Genomic DNA, 26,255 nt, shown 5'->3' with positions numbered 1-26,255 from the left:
AATGACGCACATCTGCGAACACGTAACAAATTCCACAATTATAGAAAATATTCCACTTTTCAATGGACACAAGACCTTTTATAGGATTTCATATTAGTGTGTATTTGTATGTTTTAACCACTGACATTCTTTCCTTCAACTTATGTAAATCTTTTGGCTCGTTTCCCAGAATTGCACACAGCTGGAAAAATTCGAAACTTGTAAATGTTATTCCAAACTCTCCAAATCTGAAATTTGTGACTTTTGCGACCATTTGCTAAATCACAGGAATGATCTGGAATATTACACTGACCAAAACTGCACAAACAGCATAATTATTCCCCTACAATAGCAAAGAATAACATCGTGTTCACAGGTAAGAGTTTAAATAACGTTGAAGCTTTCTAAGACTGTGGTTAGCCATTTGCCATTAGAGTATTGACATCTATAACAAATCTTTATCTGATCAAATAGTTGCATGAAGCAACATTAAGATGCAATATTTACAGAATGTGGGGTGATTTCTAGATTCAATAAAACTTTTCTTTGTTTCTGTCAAGGTAGTTTTTGTTGCAAAGCCAGAAACAGTGCTATATTATTGCTTACTAGAAAAATTATTATTTTTGGGAGATAAACTAAATCAAATGAATGCTTCCACTGAGTTTATTTTTGAATATCCCATTGAAATATTTTTTTAGACTACACTTAGAGATCCAAATATTCATTTATGTACACATTCCCAGTAAAATCCTCAGCCCGTAGCCATAGAAACCACGTTTTCTGAGTGTACATGGGTGTGGATGCTTAGTGCCTGAGGTGCATGACCTTTAACCTTAAGACATCTGAATTATTTCGTGTCCTTTTTGCTTCAGGCTGTCGGCCTCATGAACCCTGTGGGGTTTTCGTTACGGCCTCTAAGGCAAAGTCCTGTATTATAAATCCAAGAGGTTTGCGACAACAAATCGGGGAACCGACTTGCCGACAGGAGCCCTGAGGCTTTACTTTAATGATAACTCAGTCCTAGTCAGAGGCAACTAGCAAAGAACAGGTAATCACAAAAAAAAAAAAAATAGTTTTTTATTTAGCACAGTTTACATTTGCAGACTTTAGTTTTGTTATTCATTAAATGATGAATTATTTGAAGCCCGTTTACAACAGGAACCAAATGCCACTGGTTAATGTTGCTGCTAGTTTGGCTCTTTTACTCACCAAATGTTGGATTAGAAATTCACATCCTAGGGATGTGAATTGGTAGATTTGGCCTTGTGCTGCTATGGAGGAACTTTGCTCAAACGAATTTTAATTTCGGTAAGATATGAAAACCTGTGTCCTTTGGAGACGTGTGATACTTGGTGTGTAGTTTCAGACTATAAGTTGTTCTGTTTGGTGAAAGGTTTAATTTAATCCTGAATCAACTTCATTCCTTTTTGCTAAAGTTATTTGAAATCAGAAGTTTCTTTTTTCCAATAGATTTTTTTTTTCCATCTGGTGAAATTAATAGTTGATAATAATGTCTATTCTATCATTAAGCTGGTATAAAATTCTCACAATATGACAAGGTTAAATAAAAATAACATGGCATTGCATTGTTAATGCAAAGGTTTAAAAAAAAAAAGCCTTGAGAAAATATTGAATTAAAAACCTGTTAAAACATACGTCAAATGCTTACTTAGCAGGGCTATTAAAAACTTTTGTTTTTCTGTTCTTCTCCTCCTTTAAAGTAACACAAATGAATATTAGCCAGTCTGTTAGTTAGGCTATCTGCTCAGGTTGAGCTGCTTTATGGATTCTGCTTCGGCCCTTTAATAAGAGTGGTGGGTCAGGCTGCTTTAGCTTTTTTACCTCTCCTGCCTGTGTCAGTCATGACTTTAAAAATCTGCCAAGAGTGGAGTTTGACTTTCTTGCAAGCAAAGAAAAAAAAAGTCATTCTCTCTGACTCTTTCTCTGGATTCTTAGAAAGACTTTAAAGTAATAGCATGAGGCTATAACTGTCTAAAACCATAGACCTACTTAATTCCTGGAACTACCAATGATTTCCTTCAACACATAAGAAAAAATATGACTGAAAAAGCTGCTTGAAAGTTATATTTGCTGTATGTAGCATTTTTATAACAACTAAAGGTAACATAGTTAGTTGATTGTGCCGTAAAATCACACAATGTGCCTGGAAAATACATTCTACTGCCCCATTATGAGTTTTTTCTTATATCATTCGATTTCTGCAGATTATGTCAAGATTGCTTATTTGTTTTCAAACAGTGGGCCAATGGTGACGCTGCTGTCAAAAACAGCGGTAACTCTTAAAATGTCATTATGTTCTTAACCTTTAAGACAAGTTGAATGGCACATATATAAAGAAGGGCAGTTTTATCCTGGTGTATTTATTGTTGTAGGAATGGAAGAAAACTCACCTCGCTGGCGGTTGAAACTGTATTTTGAACTAAAGTCTGTAACCAATAGTGAATAATGAAAATTAATTTCCCTCCAGTCATGTTTGCGTAGGGAACTCAGTCAAGCGTTAAAATGGTTTTACCTGCTGCAATCCATCTTCGACGCAAATCGCCATTGAACACCTTACACTTTCTGTCATAGAAATAATACAACCTGGTGAGTGATTAGTCTACCCACTTTTTCCCTCCTTCCTTTTTTTTTTCCGTGGATAGACCCGGCGGCTAAAGCTCCGCTTGGCTTTAGTTGCTCCTTGGCTGAAGAGCCGGGGATTCTGGCCATTGAGGAGACATTACATGTTGGCCCGCATTGACAGGTATCTATAGATGCCATTGACTTTAAATTAAAGTGGGTTGTGAGGTGATCAATCATAGCGCTGCTCTCTTGACATTGCCACAGTGTGATGTATTGGACTCCCTTGGCAGCTTCTGGCAATGCGGAGGGATCAGACGTCTAATACCCACGTGCTCCTTCTCTTCTGCGCAGCTGTCCTCCCTTTTGTGTGCACCGGCAAAACCTCCCATTTTACACTTCATGGACTGCCACACTTTCCCCCTTTTGCACCACCTTTCATACCTCAACTTGCAGAATGTTGCAGTTTTCACTCTAAGGAACTGTGTAATTGTGCTGTATGTCAGAGGGGAAGTTGATTGCTCCGCTCGGGTCGGGTAGAAGCCCCAGCCCAGCATGTTAGTGTACCGAACATTTCACTTCATGTTCAAATTGAAAAGGCTGTCAGTGTTTGTGAGTAAAGGCTCATTCAGGCCTTGGATACTGTTGCTATGTGTGCACCTAAGCACAGTGTGAAGAGTGAGGGACGAAGTGCTCTCTGTGAAAGAGCACTTTGATGAGGGCGATTGAAGAACGTGTCATGGAACAAATAACACATGAAATCACACACACTTAACATTACCGCTACCACTATTAATGCACCATATTGTTTACTGTGCAGCTCATCACACGCTTTTGGCAGCTCCATGTTTCCTATTGTTTTAAGGTCAGTGCAGCAGAGACAATCCAACATCATGTTCTTGTGATGTCCCTACTGAAGGTCAGCTGCTAATAACTGTCTTAGTAAAACTTCTAGGCTATAAGAAAACAGCTGAGTTAATTATGAGTTCAACTCATATTTGTCAGAATGCTAAATATCTTCTGTGACCATGCTTAAACTTATTTTGTGTGGGTTAAAAATGTCAGTAAAATAACTGAGACATACTGTACAGGCTTTCCCCCAGAAAACCTACTAAGCCTGTTTGTAGGGGTACCAGGGCCGTCCACTCACAGGCCCACCGTGGTTTTTTTCTTAAGAAATGTCAAAAATTCAGAGGTGTACGAGAAGGCATCATAATGTGGAAATAATAATAATGTGAGGCCAACGCTCAGGTTCAGGAACGACACTTCCAGTTCAATGCGTTAACTATAAACCTAGCTTAATCCGCCTTTACTGTCTGTTACTGGTGTTTAAAAACCCTGTTTAAAATAAACATGGCATCCTGGTTGAGGGGCCAAGTAAACGGAAATGGACGTTTGGATAAAACCAAGATAGTATGCATGTGACTTATTTCAACAGTCAATTATCCCTCCACTGCAGCCCAACCAGTTTGTGCTTAACATTTCTAACAAAATGACTTAGCAGTTGCAACTGATATCCACTGAAAGGTTCTCTGGACATAAAGAAACGTAGCAGATGTGAAGATAAACTGCAGCTCAACGATGCTCAGAAGAAACACTCCACTTGGTTCTGTTTGCTCTTTGCACAGCAGCTCTGCATGACAATAGAGGAAACTACTGCAAACAATAAAACAACCAGTTTTTCCTCACATACAGCACTGCAACCACTTCCATGACCTAAAAGTAACACATGGCATTAAGCTCACAATCAATTAAAATGCAGACAACCTGGCAACAAACTGGCAGGCATGAAATTTGATTAAAAAAAAAAACTTCCTGTAGCATTTTCTGTTGCTAACAGACTTAAATAGATAACAGGTGTTTTAACTAATGTCTTGTCAAGAAAATCTGTTGAGAAGCAAAGCTTGTTAGTATGACCTGTTCCTCTGACTGGCAGCAGTTTATCACACATGAAAGATGTCAGAATTTTCAAATGAAACATAGAAAATCTGGAGGAAAAAGACTTTATCTGAAGTACAGAAGACGGTTTCCTAAATGTTTTCACATTCTACTACTTCTTGATGATTGGGCTAATCTTCACCATTAAGGAGAAAAAAAAACATTGTCATGAGTTGGCAAATTGTGAGAAAGTATTTTATTTACTCATGTTAATTTATTAAGGATGATAATATGCCAGAACTACTTCATGAAATACACTTGATGGAAAAATGCCATGCCTGTCCTGAAGCATTTTCAGTTTTCCTCATGTTTTGTTTTAACATTCAGTGTAGTATAATAGTTTGTTTTTCTTCAAACTGCAGAACGTCTTAAATAAATCAAGAGACAATTGAATATCCTGTGTTGTAACTACAAGAAACATGCCACTGAAATGTATTTACTATGTGGCGAGCTCCTGATGAACAGGCTCTGCTTTGGACTGCATTAATTTGTACGTCTCATAGTCGACTCCTTTGTAATGAGCTGACTGTGTCTGTGTTTGTAGATAAATTGAGTTTTTGGACATTTGCAACAAAACTGGACACTCTCATCGACACTCACTCAGAAATGCAACCAATACGATGGTAAATTTGCCCTTTAGAGAGTTGATTATGTTTAATTAATTCACCTCCATTGGCACAAATTTCTGAGGGCAGTTTGTACTCTGGCTCGTGCTTCGGATCGACACTCAAACACTTCGCAGAGATGCACAAGCATGCTGATTATAAAATGTTTGCATGTCACAATTTCTGGCCTGGCAAGAAATTCTAGTCGGTTAAAAATTTACTAATGTTGTCTTGGAAGAAAATGTAAATCTTTGAGAGCCTTGATGGTTTGTTCTAATGATATAAAGACTGAACCAGATCTCATCCCCTGTGTTTGATTAGGTTTTCTGCTCTGTGTGTAGAAAATAACACGATTGCCACTCCTGTGGCATATAAACTAGAAAAAAAAACATTATTTATCTTTTGATAGCAAGATGACGGTCATGTTGTGACTGCTAGAGAAAACTGTGTAATACTTCTCTTTCACCCTCTGACCAGTTTTCTCCTTTTTTTGTTCCACTGGAAATACTTATGTAAGACAAAATAACATCGTCCAATTTCATGCTCCAACGAGCCTCTCATCACAAGAGGCATCATACTGACACAAAACATGTCAACTTAGTTGTAAGTGAGGCAAAAAAAAAAAGTCTCTTCAATTACGGTCTTGTGCTAACTGGTAGCGTAAAAAGCCTTTTAGACGACTGATTCAGCGACACAAACCCTAAGTTACTTAAAACCATCTTACAGACTAAGCTAAGATGACAACTGAACTCTAAGAACATATCTTAAAAAATTATATTGGGCATTTTGGCAAGACCAATAACTATATTTATCCTACTTCAAAAATATCTAAGAAATTTGGAGCACCTCACTTGTTTACTGTAAACATACTAACTTTGAAAATAGTCTTTGTTTTAAGATATAGTTCTCATAATTGCATGGGTAAGTCCTGCAGTGCTCACTGCCAAAATAAAATTGTCAAACAAATGAGGAAGGGATTCTAGAATCGGTGCACTGACTTCAAAGTTAATGACCACATGCACTGCTGTAATTTGCCGGGACTATCGCTGCTATTTTCCCCACACATGCTGTCTTTAATAATAGTGTTNCCCTTATTGCTATTCATATTTATATCCTAAGTCACACATCAACACATGCTGATGGTATTCATGAATTCTGATGCAGCAAAGGCAGAATGGAAAAAAAAAAGTAAAAAAAAAAAAAATTGGCTTCATCCTCTCTGTGGTGAGAGCCCTCCTGCAGTGGGAGTCTTACATGTTGATATATGCGTGGGTGAACTTGTGTGATAGCGAGTATCTGTTTGTGTGTGCATTCCCCAGGGATTTCTGTGATGCTACCGAGGTAATTGGATGTGTGACGCCCACCAAAAATCCCCTTTAGCCCTGGGCGAGAGCTTTCTCAATCCCAGCATGCCTCGGTGGAAAGCACAACCCAAAGGAAGGCTTATTCTTTCAACTGGCAGACATCAAATGGTTCCCTGTTCTCCACATCACAGTCTTCGTGGCTCTGCTCCGCTGGCATCACAGGAGCCCATTAGATTGTAATGACATGACCGCATGGATACATGAACATAGAGCTGAGGACTCCTGTCTTCATGCACCGAGATTAGCATTGCTAGGTTTCAGCTTTCGGAGGCAGTAATTGCAGAAAGATTGGAAAACCAGTTGTTTGTCAGGTAGATTTAGTTCTTCTTAGGGAAGATTTATCTGGAGAGTTAATTAACCCTAATGAATGAAGATGTGGCCTACTTAAGCCCTGGCAAAGCGTCAGAATTTACCTGGAGTCTTTCAAGGCATTTTAATGACGTGCAAGTTCACTCATCAGCATCAACAAAGAAAGCCAGGAGAATGTGTAATTAACAGATTTGTACAGTATTGGATTATCATAATGCATATCCGTCTTGGGTCCCTGTGTTAGTAGTGATAAACATGGCGCATTTAATCTACATTTGGAATATTTTAAGACTGTATCTCCAATTAGTTTTCAATTATCTACAATGACGATGCCAGAGATGTTTGTGGCTAAATTAAAACTAAATCTGATAATGATCTTACTAAATTATTACTTGATGGACCAAGTAATAATTTAGTCTGCTTATGTTTTTCTAAATTTGGCAGCAATATCATTGGAGCATACCTCATCTGTGTGACATAATGATGCTGTGCCTGCATCATCCCAATAAGTGGGAAGATAATGTAACTTATCAGAGAAAAAAACATCTGCCAAAAACCAATTTTTGCACAACCTTTTTTTCCCTCATCAAATGAACATGATTGTCATCTGACCAACAAATTTAGTAAAATGTTTCTTGACAGTCGCGGTTTGTGCACGCACGCTTCCGGTATCGCGTTATTGCTGCCGGATTTAGAAAGCACACGTCTTCAAAAGGTGAAACTTCCCACAACACAAGAAATGCCACTTCTTAATGTAAATACGCTGTGTTTTAATTAAGCAAAACATTGCAGAAGTCGGAGATGCGTTTTTCCTCCCACATTGACATAATGAGATGTGAGTAGAAATCATTCAGCTCCATCCACAATCAAGACAACATAAGTCATAAAGATAGTCGGAATAGTTAAGTATGTTTAAGGCTATCTCTGATTTCACTTAGTGTCTGAAAAATACTTCATTGAGTCAAATATTTCATATATAACATTTTTGGTGCTAAAGGAAAATGTTTCCATTAAGTTTTCCATTTGGTTTACTTGTATTGTCTCATAATATAACACAAAATGTCTGACAGAGTCCTTGCAAAACACAGTTGATTTGTGTTATTCCTATTTTGCATTAAGGATTTACTTTTTTAAATGCAAAGAAGTTGTGACGTTAAATTCCCTGACACGAAAGGAGGGTCTGTTTAGAAAATTTCAGTTTCAGTAAAGGGTTAAATATTAGTTTGGGGGGAAAAAAACATTCACAGAGATGATGGGCAGTGCCTTGCTGAAACTATCATGATCTCTACAGCTGCATGAATATGACATCTGTATCTGTACATGTCATATTTGCGCATGTGTCTGTGGATAAATGTGTGTCTGCGGGCCTTCTCAGTCCAGTGCTCTGACCCCCTGCTGAATCACATGTGCGCTAGCTGGCAGAAAAAGAGAGAGATCTTCCTTTCCTCCTTCTCCTATTTATCCATCTTCATTCATCTCTGGGTATTTTCGTGACCTTGTTTTCCAAGTTACATAATGCTCTGCTTGAGGTTTGAGGTGGAGGGCAGGGGGTGTAAAGGCAGCGGTGGCTGCAGGGAGGACACTGATCTAAACTGTGATGACAGCTCAGGCTCTCTCCCTCTCACCTCTTCCACGCTCTTTGTGGGGAGGTGAAAGTGTGGTGACAGGAAGTAACCTCAAAGACAGCGGGGGAGTTCGTCATGGACGCAAACACGGTTTACTGAAAGCAAGATGGGTGAATAAAAGATCATCTGGTGAACCGTGCAGTTCATTCCCACACGGACGGAATAATGAAAAAAAAAAAAAAAAATCCAACTTACACGGGTTGGGTTTCGGTTTCTGCATGTTTTACTCCCCTGGTATCTCTACCAGAAACACACACACTCACACACACAAAAAAAAACCCACTGTGAAAATGAAAATAAGAGGGCTTCTGACTCATTTATTAAACCATTAAGCAGCTTGTTGTACATGTTACAAGGTTATTTGCTGCTGCAGAGGTGGGAGTAAACAATGATGATAACGCCATGAAAGCACCAGGAGCGGAAAAGCTTCGGGAATTGCACAATAGTTCAAGTGATGACATAATGTACTGAAATCTGAGAAGTTGTATTGTCATTGTACTGATATACAATGCCCATGCATCGCTTCAAAATTGCTGCTAATCTTTTTTTCACCAAATTAAACTTTTATGACTCCAGGATGCATATGAAATGAAACCCTCCAACATTAGAACACTGCACGTGTTTTGTGCTACCTTCTAATGTCGGTACAAAATAAGTACGTCTTCTAGTGTATTGCATTAATGTTCACTATGTTTACAATGATGATCATATGGAGTCTTGTGTTTTACCAACGTTTTGGAGGGAATCGCTTACATCTCCGGTGTGAAACAGAACATGTTTGTACTCTGACGAGGTTATTCAGTCATTACCGTCTGGTGTGTTGGACCAGAGAGAAACTTTATGATAGCGTCTCTAGAAGAGTGGAGTTTAACATCCCTAGATTCACATTGGCAGGCGAATATCGTTTATATTTCTGCCATTTGTTTTTTTTTTTTAGATGTCTGACATCCTTGCAAACTCCAAAGGAAAATCGGTTTCTGCATATTAATGTTATTAAGTCGTCTGTTGTGCAACAAAAGGTCTGGCTTTGGCTGTGAGTAACTGTAAATAGTTACTTTGGGCAATTATTAATAAAACTAGCAATTTAGACTAACTTGGAAGTATTTACGTCCCTCACATACAATGTCTGTCTTACGATGTTTAGGTGGAAAATGTTTCAGTCTTCTTCCCAGTTCTCCTGAAACGGATAAAAGGCTGGATAGCCAAATGTTATCTGCAATCAAAGCCCGTAGAAGTGGTCTTTGCCTGATCCTTCTTTGCATTGTGGTGAACCCGTCGGTTGAGAGAGTGTGAGATGAGATCCAGCGTACGCTACATTAGGCAACTCCCTCTAACAGAGGGTAAAAATGAATCTGATTTACGACAAGAGTACTCCTTTCTTCAGGCTTCATTGAAAACGTGTAGATTAACGCCTCTCCTCATAACGTTAGCTCAGCGTTTGTTAAAAGCTGTTTTCAGTCTTTAGCTAAGATTTGCTAAGCTCTCTTTTTATTTTCTCTGAGTGTGTTTTTTTTTTAATGCCTTGTTATCCATGCTCCTACAAAGCAACGTAGACCCACTTTCCTAGAAGCGAGCAACATACGATACGGTCTGTTTTGCTTCTTGCAAGCTCTCTCGTTTTGTCAGATTTGTTTCTCTCTGCAGTTACTGGCATCTTCAATAGAGCACAGAAAAGAAAAGGAGAAAAAAAAACACATGAAAGAAGATAATTAGAAAATAGACCATATTCTGGGCCCTGCTGAATAAAAAGCTGTAATAGCTGATATTCACGAGACAAAAGGCGGAGGTTACTCATGTTGCTCTGCAAAGCTTTTAAAACTCATTTAAATCACACCAACCCACATGAAGATCAGGAGATTAAGCTTCCATGTTAATATTCCAAATGTTCTGCACTGCATTTCAATAGAGCTGCTCCGTACCAGCACTTATTTGACATTGATTTAGCTTTTTTTCTCTGGTTGACTACTTTCTAGATGGATTATTAATGATTCTTTTCTTGGCTTTATGAGTCTTAATGTATCGCCTTAATGCACTTCCTTCATTAGCTGACATTACCATTATGGTTAAAAGCACTTTGTTATCATTGTTGCTAACAGAGGACTGCTTTGTGCAGTAAATGTTTTATTGCCTTGCAGCAATGTTTTGTTTTTTTTTGTGAATCTACTTAATAGTAGCTCTTATTTTCTTTAGAGACATCTCCCTCTGGACAAAGGTTAACCTGCTTTCTGTTTTTAACATTAAAATTAGAGTGTTACAACAACTTTAGCACTCTGATAAATGTTTTGGTACGGTATATTAGGAGAATAAAACCTAGTATTCACTTGTGATAAATATAGATGGAGCAATTTTAAGAGGCTGAAATTGCAGGAATTTGTAGGTTGGATTTGTTTTTTCCATTCAAACAAGTTTACACAAAGAAATATTAGGTTGTTTCTTAATCTTTCACTTCAAAAATCATATATCTATATATGGCTATGAGAGTTCATTTGAATTACTACCAATTTCTAGTTAATTTCCCCCAAAATTCTCCTTTATTGTCATAATTACAATAAAAAGCGTCAAACTTGGAATATTTGCAAAAATTTCCATGTCTCTGGAACTTTATTAGAAACTTTCTGCCTCATTATAACCCTTCAAAGGACCAACTGTGCTGGAACAATAAATGTTACCCTTTCTCTACACGTGAGAGATCAAAAGAGCATTTCTGAAAACACGTGCAGGCAGCTAGATCGACAAAACTGCAGCCGTTTTGAGTGTTCATTAAAAGTGAAGGTGAAGAGTTGCTGCTCAGTCACTCATCTGTAGCTTTAGCCGTGCTCTCCATGGTGCCGCGGTGTACTCTATACACACGTCCAGGATCCAACAATGCTCTCCTCATTTGCTAGACCCACCGCAGGGTGTGGGGCCCTTAAAGGAGAAGATGAGAAGAAGAGGGATGAAGGCCTCATGGAGCTCAGTTAAGAACAGCCTGCCTTGTTCTTTGGCTTGTTTGTAAGCTAACAGTACATGAATAGGGACAAAAGATAAAACGGCTCGACTGGATAGGAATTTTTAATGAGGGACTTTAAAGTGGCTGCACATGATTCGCAGCACTTCAGATAACTGAGTTAAAAAAAATAAAAACTAGAACTATTCTACATAGTTGCCTGGATTGCATTGTGTGACCGCTCAATTTACACATGTAGCCACAGGAAAAAGCGTTTTTTCCCTTCACCTCTGAGTTATCTTTCTCGGCAGTGTTTGAAATCTGGAGCTTATTTTCTCATCCTTGTTGGCTTTGCTTCCTCTATCATTCCCCCTGTTTTGCTTTTTATCTCCTTAAAACCAAGGTGCACGCCGACCGACGGTCTCCTTCGGATTCCGGGGGAAAAAGTATTTGCGGGCGCGGCGCGCAGAAGAGGCTCAGCAGTGAGAAGATTAAATTATCTCCCTTGAAGGTGTGCTGGCGCTTTCATGAGACAGAGACCATTATTAATATGCAGTGACACATGCATACATCCACAATGATCCCGGAAGCTTCGTCATGGATCATAAAATTCCCCAAGGTGCCTTTTGCTCGTCGCATACTGAGAGCTGCTGGTGCGGCCCGCATGAATCACAGCGATTCTGTCGAGATATATGGAAGGTAGGCAGGGGAAAAAAGGGGAAAATGAGTCTTGGGCTTTATTGGATTGCTCAGACAAAAATTATATTCATTTTGAGCAGTTTGACTTCACAGTGAGCTGCAGTGGCACTCCATCCACGGGCGACAAGAGGGCCGGTAAACAGATCGTGCGGTTTGCGTGGTTTGCTAAAAGGTTAAACGGGTCACGTAAGCCGCCGCCGGGACATCGTGATCTTATGTTGGGATTTGTTAATGCCATTTAAAGTTTAAGTTTTCTCCCCTTTTACTTGTGTGTTAAAACAGACTTTTTTGTCCTGTTTGTTTAGTGGTAAAATAAAGTTTGTTTGTTTCCTTCAGACATCCATCTGGCTGAACAGGATGCTGTTATTTGTCTCCTCCTCAGCCGAAGGTCACCATGCTTTACTTGTTGTATTAGGAAACATGTGGCCTGGCTCCAAAATACTCTTTCAGCATTTGTGGCTTCCTCATTTAAACTCCTGGGCTGTTGATATCTCTCTTTTTTTGTAATTCACAGAACACTGCCTCTATTAGACAAGTTATACCTGCAGGAGGCTCAGTCTGTACCCAGATGGAGGCATTAACTACATCAGCCAGAAGTTACACATATCCGTGGAACAAATGAGCATTGACTGTGTAATTGGAATTTCTGCTCCCTTTTTATTCTCTTTCTCTGCCTTTCCCTGTTAGATAGCCCAAATGAGCTGTCATCCATGATTGATTTTCACATTTCAGGGGTCTCCACATTCACTAAGCACTGACTATTAGAGGAGCCGTGTCACGCCTGTGGCACGGACTGGGCCTTTAAGAACAAGCACAGAGCAGGAAGAGTGCGGCTTCGAGTTTGATGGGTAATGTTCACATGAGTGGGAACACATTTAGTTTAGCGTGTGTGGCAATGAAGTGTTAGCATGATACTGTAAAACTGTCTGTGATCTGTAGGTTAATGTAGCTTCCAAATTGGCCGCAGAATCTTGAACAAACTTCCAGAAACCAGCAAAACAGCCGAAACACTGAGTTTCCTTAAAATCGAAGCTAAACACCCAGCTGTTTAGTGTTTCCTTTGACAAAATGTGAGATTTATTGCTTGGTTCATAACTGTTGACTTGTGTTTTTATGATGTAAAGCACTTTGAACTGCCTCGCTGCTGAAATTGCGCTGTGCAAATAAACTTGACCTGACTCGGATGTCTTCTTGTAGAGAGGGGAGCTTTGCATGAGTCACAAAATCGTAGTTGTGTTTGAGTTTTCTTTATACGGTTGTGCATTATGCTTCTGTGTGTCATGGCATGCAATTGCCCTCCTGAGCACAAGAAACTATATGTAATTTTCCCTCGAGGTAATGAAATAACCTTTCATTCTGAAACAAAGCTGCAATTTAATTTTGTTTTTGATTAGCAGTGGTGGCTTGTAAAGGTCTCATTTATCTGATTTAATCTCACCTCACTTTTACAATCAATTTAGCAGTACTTATGAGTCATTGTGTTGATTACTGCTGCAGCTGAAAAGGGAAAATTTAGTTTAATATATTTGGTTGGTCGGCTGTTGTTGAGACTTAAGATGCTGAATAGTGGTCTAAAAAAACCTAAAGACATCAACAACCTATTCTTAGTGGCGACCCATTGGGAAACTGGCTGGTGGAAATGGTTCATTTTTATCTTCGCTAGGACTTACCAACACTCCTACATGAGGAGCAAAATAATTTTCCTTCTTTTGCTTATTGGTTTATCACATACGATCGTGATCAGATGTGTTGTATTTGCAGTTGCAGCAAAATATGGGACATTTTTAATAGCATGAATACTTTAGTAAGGTTCAGTATAAATGTCTTGGCTTACTGTAAAAATAGTTTGCTCAATGCACTAACAGTTCGTCTTTCCTTTTAACCTTTCTCCCCTACGTCTGCACACTGATGTGCTCCAACTGGGCTCCATGGCCGGATGATCAGCTTAAAGCCACTTAGCTGACTTACAGTATGAAATGGAGTGCATCAAAAAATGTGATTCCGTTTGGCAGATAGACTCTTGCCTATTCAAAATGTGCCCGAGTATGCACAAGTCGGCATGTGGAGACATAGATTTAGAGCAACAGGGTGACACGGCGCAATCAGGCACAGTTTACTGTGCATGAAATGAACAAAACAGACACTCACTCCTCCCTCGCAGTGGGTGTTTTTTATATATATTTGTAAGTTTGCTCAGGGCTAACTTGTAATGGCCCTGCATATGTTACATTCAGGGGATTTGCTTTTCTTTTAAGACCTCAAAATGTTTTTTTGTTTGTTTGTTTGTTTTTTTCAGGATATGTTCAGGGGATTTAACCAAGTATAACAGTTGCAAAAGGCTCAGAATCCTGGTTTCATTTTAGTAATTCCTGGTGAAAAAGCTACTTTTGTCTTTTTGCAATATGACAAATATGATTTGTTGTTGCCTTTTCTGCTTATTAACCTTTTGATCATGAAGAAAAAAATAAATAAATTAGAAGTTTAAGGATATATGAAAGTATAAGAAGCTTGAAAAAAGTTAATTTAGTTAAAAATAGCTTCTATCCAACCTTTCCTTGGTGCCTGTTGATAGCCACAGTTACCTGATCCGAACCGGATGAGCTTGCACTATCTTTGACTCGACTGGGACTACAGCTCTGAGCCAAAAACAGTTTTAAATTTTAATTGCCAGGCTTCTGGCTGTGGAGTATTGCTGGAAATCCCACCCCCAGTGCGGCTGCAAACATCCACAGCCTGCTCACCAGATGCACTCGCAGTGTTCTGTAGCAATAACTGTATAATGACAAACGGTGGACACGCTGTTCCGTTTACATACTGGGGGAAAAAGGTCATCACACAAACCTTAAATGCATTTGCTAGGAGACACTGAACTCATGAAACAAGATGATACAAGATCCTGGATTCAGGGAGACGAGATGAGGCGTGAAAAAAAAAAAAAAATCTCAGAAATTAAAAACAAATTTTGTTTTATTTTTTCAGAGTAATATCAGGGTTAATTAATCACAAACAAGAACTTAAATCAATGTAGACTAATAATTAAATCAGACTCTTAGCAATATTTTCTGGCAGGATCATATTTAATGCCTCTTAAAAAAGTATCCAGCTCTGGTTTGATCAGATTAATGATTTAAATTTGATTTAGTTTCATGTCTACAGACTTAAAAAGTTGTTAAAATGATCCTCTAGTGTCTTCCCCCCAAAAGTTCAAGAAATCGGTTTTGAAAGTCTGAGATTTGCAGTTTGAAATCAGTTTGGATCAGAGCAGAAAAAAGTTATTTTAGTTTTGAGGTGCATGTGGAATATTTCTAATCGGATGACAATTTCAGTGTTTCAGTCTTGTTGTAAGGCTTTATTTACACATAATGCTTCCAATAGACTCCTGTCTTGATAGATACACTACTATTTATTTATTTAATAAACATGATCATTTACAAATGATGGTACCTATTCCAATGCTAATTTAGCTAAACTGAATCATGATCACTGCCAGGGAAAATCTGTTTGACAAAAAGGTTTTCCTCTGGATGACAAATAATGTCTTGATTTAATATGACAAGAAATGACGCACATCTGCGAACACGTAACAAATTCCACAATTATAGAAAATATTCCACTTTTCAATGGACACAAGACCTTTTATAGGATTTCATATTAGTGTGTATTTGTATGTTTTAACCACTGACATTCTTTCCTTCAACTTATGTAAATCTTTTGGCTCGTTTCCCAGAATTGCACACAGCTGGAAAAATTCGAAACTTGTAAATGTTATTCCAAACTCTCCAAATCTGAAATTTGTGACTTTTGCGACCATTTGCTAAATCACAGGAATGATCTGGAATATTACACTGACCAAAACTGCACAAACAGCATAATTATTCCCCTACAATAGCAAAGAATAACATCGTGTTCACAGGTAAGAGTTTAAATAACGTTGAAGCTTTCTAAGACTGTGGTTAGCCATTTGCCATTAGAGTATTGACATCTATAACAAATCTTTATCTGATCAAATAGTTGCATGAAGCAACATTAAGATGCAATATTTACAGAATGTGGGGTGATTTCTAGATTCAATAAAACTTTTCTTTGTTTCTGTCAAGGTAGTTTTTGTTGCAAAGCCAGAAACAGTGCTATATTATTGCTTACTAGAAAAATTATTATTTTTGGGAGATAAACTAAATCAAATGAATGCTTCCACTGAGTTTATTTTTGAATATCCCATTGAAATATTTTTTTAGACTACACTTAGAGATCCAAATATTCATTTATGTACACATTCCCAGTAAAATCCTCAGCCCGTAGCCATAGAAACCACGTTTTCTGAGTGTACATGGGTGTGGATGCTTAGTGCCTGAGGTGCATGACCTTTAACCTTAAGACATCTGAATTATTTCGTGTCCTTTTTGCTTCAGGCTGTCGGCCTCATGAACCCTGTGGGGTTTTCGTTACGGCCTCTAAGGCAAAGTCCTGTATTATAAATCCAAGAGGTTTGCGACAACAAATCGGGGAACCGACTTGCCGACAGGAGCCCTGAGGCTTTACTTTAATGATAACTCAGTCCTAGTCAGAGGCAACTAGCAAAGAACAGGTAATCACAAAAAAAAAAAAAATAGTTTTTTATTTAGCACAGTTTACATTTGCAGACTTTAGTTTTGTTATTCATTAAATGATGAATTATTTGAAGCCCGTTTACAACAGGAACCAAATGCCACTGGTTAATGTTGCTGCTAGTTTGGCTCTTTTACTCACCAAATGTTGGATTAGAAATTCACATCCTAGGGATGTGAATTGGTAGATTTGGCCTTGTGCTGCTATGGAGGAACTTTGCTCAAACGAATTTTAATTTCGGTAAGATATGAAAACCTGTGTCCTTTGGAGACGTGTGATACTTGGTGTGTAGTTTCAGACTATAAGTTGTTCTGTTTGGTGAAAGGTTTAATTTAATCCTGAATCAACTTCATTCCTTTTTGCTAAAGTTATTTGAAATCAGAAGTTTCTTTTTTCCAATAGATTTTTTTTTTCCATCTGGTGAAATTAATAGTTGATAATAATGTCTATTCTATCATTAAGCTGGTATAAAATTCTCACAATATGACAAGGTTAAATAAAAATAACATGGCATTGCATTGTTAATGCAAAGGTTTAAAAAAAAAAAGCCTTGAGAAAATATTGAATTAAAAACCTGTTAAAACATACGTCAAATGCTTACTTAGCAGGGCTATTAAAAACTTTTGTTTTTCTGTTCTTCTCCTCCTTTAAAGTAACACAAATGAATATTAGCCAGTCTGTTAGTTAGGCTATCTGCTCAGGTTGAGCTGCTTTATGGATTCTGCTTCGGCCCTTTAATAAGAGTGGTGGGTCAGGCTGCTTTAGCTTTTTTACCTCTCCTGCCTGTGTCAGTCATGACTTTAAAAATCTGCCAAGAGTGGAGTTTGACTTTCTTGCAAGCAAAGAAAAAAAAAGTCATTCTCTCTGACTCTTTCTCTGGATTCTTAGAAAGACTTTAAAGTAATAGCATGAGGCTATAACTGTCTAAAACCATAGACCTACTTAATTCCTGGAACTACCAATGATTTCCTTCAACACATAAGAAAAAATATGACTGAAAAAGCTGCTTGAAAGTTATATTTGCTGTATGTAGCATTTTTATAACAACTAAAGGTAACATAGTTAGTTGATTGTGCCGTAAAATCACACAATGTGCCTGGAAAATACATTCTACTGCCCCATTATGAGTTTTTTCTTATATCATTCGATTTCTGCAGATTATGTCAAGATTGCTTATTTGTTTTCAAACAGTGGGCCAATGGTGACGCTGCTGTCAAAAACAGCGGTAACTCTTAAAATGTCATTATGTTCTTAACCTTTAAGACAAGTTGAATGGCACATATATAAAGAAGGGCAGTTTTATCCTGGTGTATTTATTGTTGTAGGAATGGAAGAAAACTCACCTCGCTGGCGGTTGAAACTGTATTTTGAACTAAAGTCTGTAACCAATAGTGAATAATGAAAATTAATTTCCCTCCAGTCATGTTTGCGTAGGGAACTCAGTCAAGCGTTAAAATGGTTTTACCTGCTGCAATCCATCTTCGACGCAAATCGCCATTGAACACCTTACACTTTCTGTCATAGAAATAATACAACCTGGTGAGTGATTAGTCTACCCACTTTTTCCCTCCTTCCTTTTTTTTTTCCGTGGATAGACCCGGCGGCTAAAGCTCCGCTTGGCTTTAGTTGCTCCTTGGCTGAAGAGCCGGGGATTCTGGCCATTGAGGAGACATTACATGTTGGCCCGCATTGACAGGTATCTATAGATGCCATTGACTTTAAATTAAAGTGGGTTGTGAGGTGATCAATCATAGCGCTGCTCTCTTGACATTGCCACAGTGTGATGTATTGGACTCCCTTGGCAGCTTCTGGCAATGCGGAGGGATCAGACGTCTAATACCCACGTGCTCCTTCTCTTCTGCGCAGCTGTCCTCCCTTTTGTGTGCACCGGCAAAACCTCCCATTTTACACTTCATGGACTGCCACACTTTCCCCCTTTTGCACCACCTTTCATACCTCAACTTGCAGAATGTTGCAGTTTTCACTCTAAGGAACTGTGTAATTGTGCTGTATGTCAGAGGGGAAGTTGATTGCTCCGCTCGGGTCGGGTAGAAGCCCCAGCCCAGCATGTTAGTGTACCGAACATTTCACTTCATGTTCAAATTGAAAAGGCTGTCAGTGTTTGTGAGTAAAGGCTCATTCAGGCCTTGGATACTGTTGCTATGTGTGCACCTAAGCACAGTGTGAAGAGTGAGGGACGAAGTGCTCTCTGTGAAAGAGCACTTTGATGAGGGCGATTGAAGAACGTGTCATGGAACAAATAACACATGAAATCACACACACTTAACATTACCGCTACCACTATTAATGCACCATATTGTTTACTGTGCAGCTCATCACACGCTTTTGGCAGCTCCATGTTTCCTATTGTTTTAAGGTCAGTGCAGCAGAGACAATCCAACATCATGTTCTTGTGATGTCCCTACTGAAGGTCAGCTGCTAATAACTGTCTTAGTAAAACTTCTAGGCTATAAGAAAACAGCTGAGTTAATTATGAGTTCAACTCATATTTGTCAGAATGCTAAATATCTTCTGTGACCATGCTTAAACTTATTTTGTGTGGGTTAAAAATGTCAGTAAAATAACTGAGACATACTGTACAGGCTTTCCCCCAGAAAACCTACTAAGCCTGTTTGTAGGGGTACCAGGGCCGTCCACTCACAGGCCCACCGTGGTTTTTTTCTTAAGAAATGTCAAAAATTCAGAGGTGTACGAGAAGGCATCATAATGTGGAAATAATAATAATGTGAGGCCAACGCTCAGGTTCAGGAACGACACTTCCAGTTCAATGCGTTAACTATAAACCTAGCTTAATCCGCCTTTACTGTCTGTTACTGGTGTTTAAAAACCCTGTTTAAAATAAACATGGCATCCTGGTTGAGGGGCCAAGTAAACGGAAATGGACGTTTGGATAAAACCAAGATAGTATGCATGTGACTTATTTCAACAGTCAATTATCCCTCCACTGCAGCCCAACCAGTTTGTGCTTAACATTTCTAACAAAATGACTTAGCAGTTGCAACTGATATCCACTGAAAGGTTCTCTGGACATAAAGAAACGTAGCAGATGTGAAGATAAACTGCAGCTCAACGATGCTCAGAAGAAACACTCCACTTGGTTCTGTTTGCTCTTTGCACAGCAGCTCTGCATGACAATAGAGGAAACTACTGCAAACAATAAAACAACCAGTTTTTCCTCACATACAGCACTGCAACCACTTCCATGACCTAAAAGTAACACATGGCATTAAGCTCACAATCAATTAAAATGCAGACAACCTGGCAACAAACTGGCAGGCATGAAATTTGATTAAAAAAAAAAACTTCCTGTAGCATTTTCTGTTGCTAACAGACTTAAATAGATAACAGGTGTTTTAACTAATGTCTTGTCAAGAAAATCTGTTGAGAAGCAAAGCTTGTTAGTATGACCTGTTCCTCTGACTGGCAGCAGTTTATCACACATGAAAGATGTCAGAATTTTCAAATGAAACATAGAAAATCTGGAGGAAAACGACTTTATCTGAAGTACAGAAGACGGTTTCCTAAATGTTTTCACATTCTACTACTTCTTGATGATTGGGCTAATCTTCACCATTAAGGAGAAAAAAAAACATTGTCATGAGTTGGCAAATTGTGAGAAAGTATTTTATTTACTCATGTTAATTTATTAAGGATGATAATATGCCAGAACTACTTCATGAAATACACTTGATGGAAAAATGCCATGCCTGTCCTGAAGCATTTTCAGTTTTCCTCATGTTTTGTTTTAACATTCAGTGTAGTATAATAGTTCGTTTTTCTTCAAACTGCAGAACGTCTTAAATAAATCAAGAGACAATTGAATATCCTGTGTTGTAACTACAAGAAACATGCCACTGAAATGTATTTACTATGTGGCGAGCTCCTGATGAACAGGCTCTGCTTTGGACTGCATTAATTTGTACGTCTCATAGTCGACTCCTTTGTAATGAGCTGACTGTGTCTGTGTTTGTAGATAAATTGAGTTTTTGGACATTTGCAACAAAACTGGACACTCTCATCGACACTCACTCAGAAATGCAACCAATTCGATGGTAAATTTGCCCTTTAGAGGGTTGATTATGTTTAATTAATTCACCTCCATTGGCACAAATTTCTGAGGGCAGTTTGTACTCTGGCACGTGCTTCGGATCGGCACTTCGCAGAGATGCACAAGCATGCTGATTATAAAATGTTTGCATGTCACAATTTCTGGCCTGGCAAGAAATTCCAGTCGGTTAAAAATTTACTAATGTTGTCTTGGAAGAAAATGTAAATCTTTGAGAGCCTTGATGGTTTGTTCTAATGATATAAAGACTGAACCAGATCTCATCCCCTGTGTTTGATTAGGTTTTCTGCTCTGTGTGTAGAAAATAACACGATTGCCACTCCTGTGGCATATAAACTAGAAAAAAAAACATTATTTATCTTTTGATAGCAAGATGACGGTCATGTTGTGACTGCTAGAGAAAACTGTGTAATACTTCTCTTTCACCCTCTGACCAGTTTTCTCCCTTATTTGTTCCACTGAAAATACTTATATAAGACAAAATAACATCGTCCAATTTCATGCTCCAACGAGCCTCTCATCACAAGAGGCATCATACTGACACAAAACATGTCAACTTAGTTGTAAGTGAGGCAAAAAAAAAAAGTCTCTTCAATTACGGTCTTGTGCTAACTGGTAGAGTAAACAGCCTTTTAGACGACTGATTCAGCGACACAAACCCTAAGTTACTTAAAACCATCTTACAGACTAAGCTAAGATGACAACTGAACTCTAAGAACATATCTTAAAAAATTACATTGGGCATTTTGGCAAGACCAATAACTATATTTATCCTACTTCACAAATATCTAAGAAATTTGGAGCACCTCACTTGTTTACTGTAAACATACTAACTTTGAAAATAGTCTTTGTTTTAAGATATAGTTCTCATAATTGCATGGGTAAGTCCTGCAGTGCTCACTGCCAAAATAAAATTGTCAAACAAATGAGGAAGGGATTCTAGAATCGGTGCACTGACTTCAAAGTTAATGACCACATGCACTGCTGTAATTTGCCGGGACTATCGCTGCTATTTTCCCCACACATGCTGTCTTTAATAATAGTGTTCGCCTCACTCTGTGTGTAAATCTTTTTTTTTTTTTTTCTGCTTGTTTGAGAAAAGAGCAGACAGAGAACTTTAAATACTCAGGTCAGAGGTTGCTGAAGAAAGAAACTATGTCATCTGTTGTCTTGTATTCAGTCTCCATCAGACATTTCAGGATGACTTGACAACGGTGCATCACAAACCCTCCACACCTCTTATTTCCTATGCATGAGCTGTGATTCTGTTTCTGTGTGTTTTATTTACTGTGGCTTGATAAGGATGCACTAAGTCTGTGCCAGATTCCCAGTTTTGTTAAAGCTTTGACCTGCCAATGCTGATTCGCTGCCAATTCAAATTTCTTTGTGGTAGTTGTAATTAACCATTTCATGCATAGTGGTCACTAGAGTGGACAGCTGTCTAAAAGCCATTATTTATGCTTCTTGTGGAATTTTATGCTATAAATGCACACGGACCACTGAAGTGGACACCAATGCATTATAAAATACACTATCAACTACTGGCCATCAGCTGCAAATGCAAGAAATTATTTTTGTCAAATCCAACATGGCCGACAGACAAAAAAAGCATGCCAGCCAACCCGATTCCTCCTTCTACTGTAGACGACTCTTGCAGGTTAAAAAAAATATTGTGACATCAGATTACACCTAAAGAACGATACTACCGATATATTTTTCAAATAACAACTTTGTATTTGGAGAAAATTACAATTGATCACCAAAAACAAAAATAAAAACATTTTTAAACATTTTTTTCCCTGCCTTTTTTTTATGCCTTAAGAAAATCAAAAATAATTTAGAAAAAAACGTCTGACACAAAGGATCATAATTCATCATAATAAGGATCATAGATTCATGCACGAAAGGGTTAAAAAGATGTTAAATCTTCCAGATTGATACTAAAATTGACTTATTCAGCATATATGTATTGTAGGTAAGGTTTGGCCCAAAATATTTAAAACAGAGCAGCTGAAATAAAAATAAGACTGTCATGATCCGTGTTTCTGTGTATTTATTTTACGGTTTTTCTGTGTTCAGTTTCTGTCCTGAATCTCTGTTGTTTCTGCGGTTTCCCCGTTGATTGCTTCCCAGGTGTGTCTAGTTACCTGATTACCCCGTGTGTATGTAAATCCACCTGTTGTCTCTGTCTGTTGTCGGGTCCTCGTCTTTGTCAGCGTCAGTCTGTCCGTCGTCACAGTTGAACTGGTTAAGTCCTGTGTTGTCTCTCGTTTTTCAGTCCTTTATCAGTTGCTACCAGCAATTAGCTGTGTGCTATTCTCTCTGCCCGCCTGCATTGGACTGTTTTGAGCTTCTCCTTATTAAATCATCATCTTCATCATCATCATCTGGGTCTCAGCGTTCATCCTCACCACCACAACCATACAAATCATGACAAAGTAACAGTTAAATGCTGTATGGATTGAAGCAGCACGAGAAAGTAAAGTGGATCAAAACCTGACGTAAGGAGCTAGTAAAGCAAAGGAGAAAATATCCACTCAAGTAAATGGTGCACATTGTGGTTCTACGACCTGTTGAATTACAAGATGTTAGTTTTTTAGCAACTGATTTTATATTTTGCCTTCATTGTTTAACAGGTGTTCACAATGTGATTTTATTAGTTCAAGACGGCAGCCTCAGTGATTCACTCTCTACATAAGATGTTTTTGTGTATCTCTGTTTGCTACTATCTTCCTTCATAAAAGCCTTTTTATACATTTTAATGTTAAATTTTAATTTCTTTCAGACATCCCAAGGATAGGATGATAGAATTATGTCTTGATATATATAAAATCCCAACAATGAAAGCAATTTCATGGAACATTAAATATGTTCCATGAAATTATACAGAATTATATGTTAAATATAATTCTGTTTTTAAATGAGTATAAAGTGTCCTTTAAACCTCCTGCGGTCTTAAGACGGGAACATTTAGATCAGCGTCCGGTGGGGTTGCACTGACCCTGTGTGCGCTTTTATGTTGCTTTTTTTTGTTGTTGCTGTTTCTGTACTTGACGGTCTGATGGGACAACACCCCCGTTTCCCTGATGTCCGACTTTGACATTTATTGCGCTCCTCCGGAGCAAGGTTAAAAATTTATAAGAAAATTTTGTATAAAACTTTATTTTCAGTCATTACTGCAATAAATCAATAACACAATTTTACACACCCCATTTAGCTCTGCAAAGATTTTTGTGCTTTTGCTACACTCCTGTCTTGTACCTATTTCAGTAAATCATCAGGTTGGCTTTTTGTGTGGCTGAAGACATTTTGATTACGGTACAAGGTTTACAAAGCACGATGGAGTTTGCACCTGTCTAAGATGAGAACAGGAGAAAGTCATTCAAATGCTGTTGTGTACATAGGATGACGGGAGGTTTTTTTTCCCTGACGTGAAACTTCAAAACTTTCAAGACAATCCGGAAAGCCGTCCGATTTCCCCTTGAACTACTTGAATCAATTGGATGATGAAATCTTAAAACGGGGCAGGTACCCTTCATACCAAAGGTAAAAACCCTATTTTCCCTGTCCGTGAAAATGTCATTGCTTCAATTGTCAATGGTTCCTCAAAGCAACGAGTGGACAAAGAAGCTGGCACGATGTTCTTATAAAAGCCTCCCCTCCGCACTTCACACTGTTTGACCCTTCTGCTGATGTAGCATGTCCTTGTGGACAGCGTGCTTAGCTCCGAGACAGAGACATGCATCGCCCGACTGGACGTTCTTTTGCTCTCCAACCCATTCACTCAACAGGAAGAAATTACATTTTCCAATTGTCTAGAGAAAGATGATGGCAGTACATTGGGGGCAAAAAAAAACAAAACAAAAAAAAAACGGATGTGTGGAGAAACACAATCAGCACAGACCACAGCCCACAAACTTGCCATCAAAAGGAATTTGATAGAAATAACATTTCCAAAGCACAATCTGTGACTCCTCACCCTTTTAACTTTGTTCTGGGAGAGTCTGGATGCTTTTGCAGAAGGCTCGCTCACGTGCAGGATTTGTCATGCGCATTTATGTTTCACGTTTTCCTGGAAGCGAAATGCGGCTTGCATTAATTACCGCTTTAATTGGGCAATATACAAGTATACTAAGTTAAAAATATCTTAAATGTGCACCAAACCTCTGCAGGGACATTATGTTCTCCCAGGAACATTACGTTGTAAACAAAGAGGAGCATTTAGTTGTTTTTTTTTTAAAAGGAAACATAATTTTCCTTCATTGGCTATATCTGGGAGCGCAAAAACCCTGCAAGTGATCAGAGCTTTTAATAGGGACAACAGAGTGCTGCTGGGGATTGGTTTTCATTTTGTCATCCAATCTTTGGTGCTTATTTGATGGTTTTTAACTTGTCTTTAAAATCGTGCTGCAGTAGTACTTTTGTTTTGTTTTGTTTTTTGTTTTTTGTTTTTTTTTTTTCCTTCCTTTACAAGCTGTTACATTTGCTTCGGTAGCAACATAGAAAATATCTCCGAAAACACAATCGGAAGCAGTGTGACAATCAGGAAGAGCCGGAAGACGATGATCGCCCGGTGTTATTTGCTTGGAAACTTTTGCTACCAGTCGAACTGCATTTAATTATCATAATAATTAACAGGCCGTGTGTCTAGCTATCGTGTCTGACAGCAACAGGGCTTCTATATTAATCCACGGACTAAGTGGCATTGGAGGACGTCATGCTCACAAAGTCAGACTTATACAATCTGTGTAATTGCCACATAACGGCACTGTAATTACAGGCAATTATGAAATCCACATTTAGAACATGTTTAAATCGTACAGTGCTTCTACAAAGACGGCCCCCAGAGAGCAGTCATTTATTTCTTTATTTCTGCATATGTATAATATTTGGCTTTACTGTCTCAGTTATTATTATGGCCTGGTGATTTAACTTCCTAGTCTCTTTGGTGCTGACATTATATTTCTCTGTTCCACTGTTTTCATATAGTTTTGTGCTTTGTTCTGTCTTCAGATGGAACATGAATGGATTGCATCGTAATAGAAAATGTCTGCTGGAATAAACTGTTTATTGGAGTTCTGCACTCTGCTTGTGCTTTCGGAGATAGAGGACAGGCGGCTGCAGTGTTCAAGCAAAAACAACAAGGATAAAGGATGCAGCACGAATGTAATGTTTTTTTGCTTTTTGTTTTTTTGTAAATATGACTCACTGTCTTTTGTTTAAATACCATTAAGCTGTAAGATGGTTCCAAACAAGCAATGTGCAAAACCTTTGGTCCAGTCCATGAACTATTAAATACAGGAGCACATTTGTTTCACAAGATCTTCATTTTCTTGTGATAAATCCTAGATGGACCTGTTTTGACTCCATACGTTTCAGTCGGCTTGACCAGCTGTGTAAATCTAAACATCTGTGCCAGGCCACCAGGGCCCTCCGCCGCGCTCTCTGCATACCAGATATTTGTGACTACACCGACTGTAAACCTCCTATTAAAAATATTCCACCTAATGCATGGCAAAAAAATCTCCCAAAGTCAAG

The 26,255-nt window shown here is 38.4% G+C and overlaps 1 protein-coding gene and 1 long non-coding RNA gene across 5 annotated transcripts in view; both read left to right on the top strand.

Annotated features, from left to right (window-relative positions):
- mdga2a (MAM domain containing glycosylphosphatidylinositol anchor 2a) overlaps nucleotides 1-26,255 on the top strand; it is a 215,662-nt gene that overhangs the window by 32,912 nt on the left and 156,495 nt on the right. The gene's annotated exons all lie outside the window — the stretch shown is intronic.
- LOC107833080 (uncharacterized) lies at nucleotides 3,569-10,117 on the top strand. The gene is made up of 3 exons (XR_001658788.1): nucleotides 3,569-3,581; nucleotides 8,151-8,154; nucleotides 9,903-10,117. It is a non-coding gene; the product is annotated as an uncharacterized LOC107833080 (long non-coding RNA).

The sequence above is a fragment of the Poecilia formosa genome, unplaced genomic scaffold, assembly GCF_000485575.1.
Source record: "Poecilia formosa unplaced genomic scaffold, Poecilia_formosa-5.1.2 Scaffold321, whole genome shotgun sequence".
Lineage (NCBI taxonomy): Eukaryota > Metazoa > Chordata > Actinopteri > Cyprinodontiformes > Poeciliidae > Poecilia > Poecilia formosa.
This window is presented reverse-complemented; position numbering and strand designations above follow the sequence as displayed.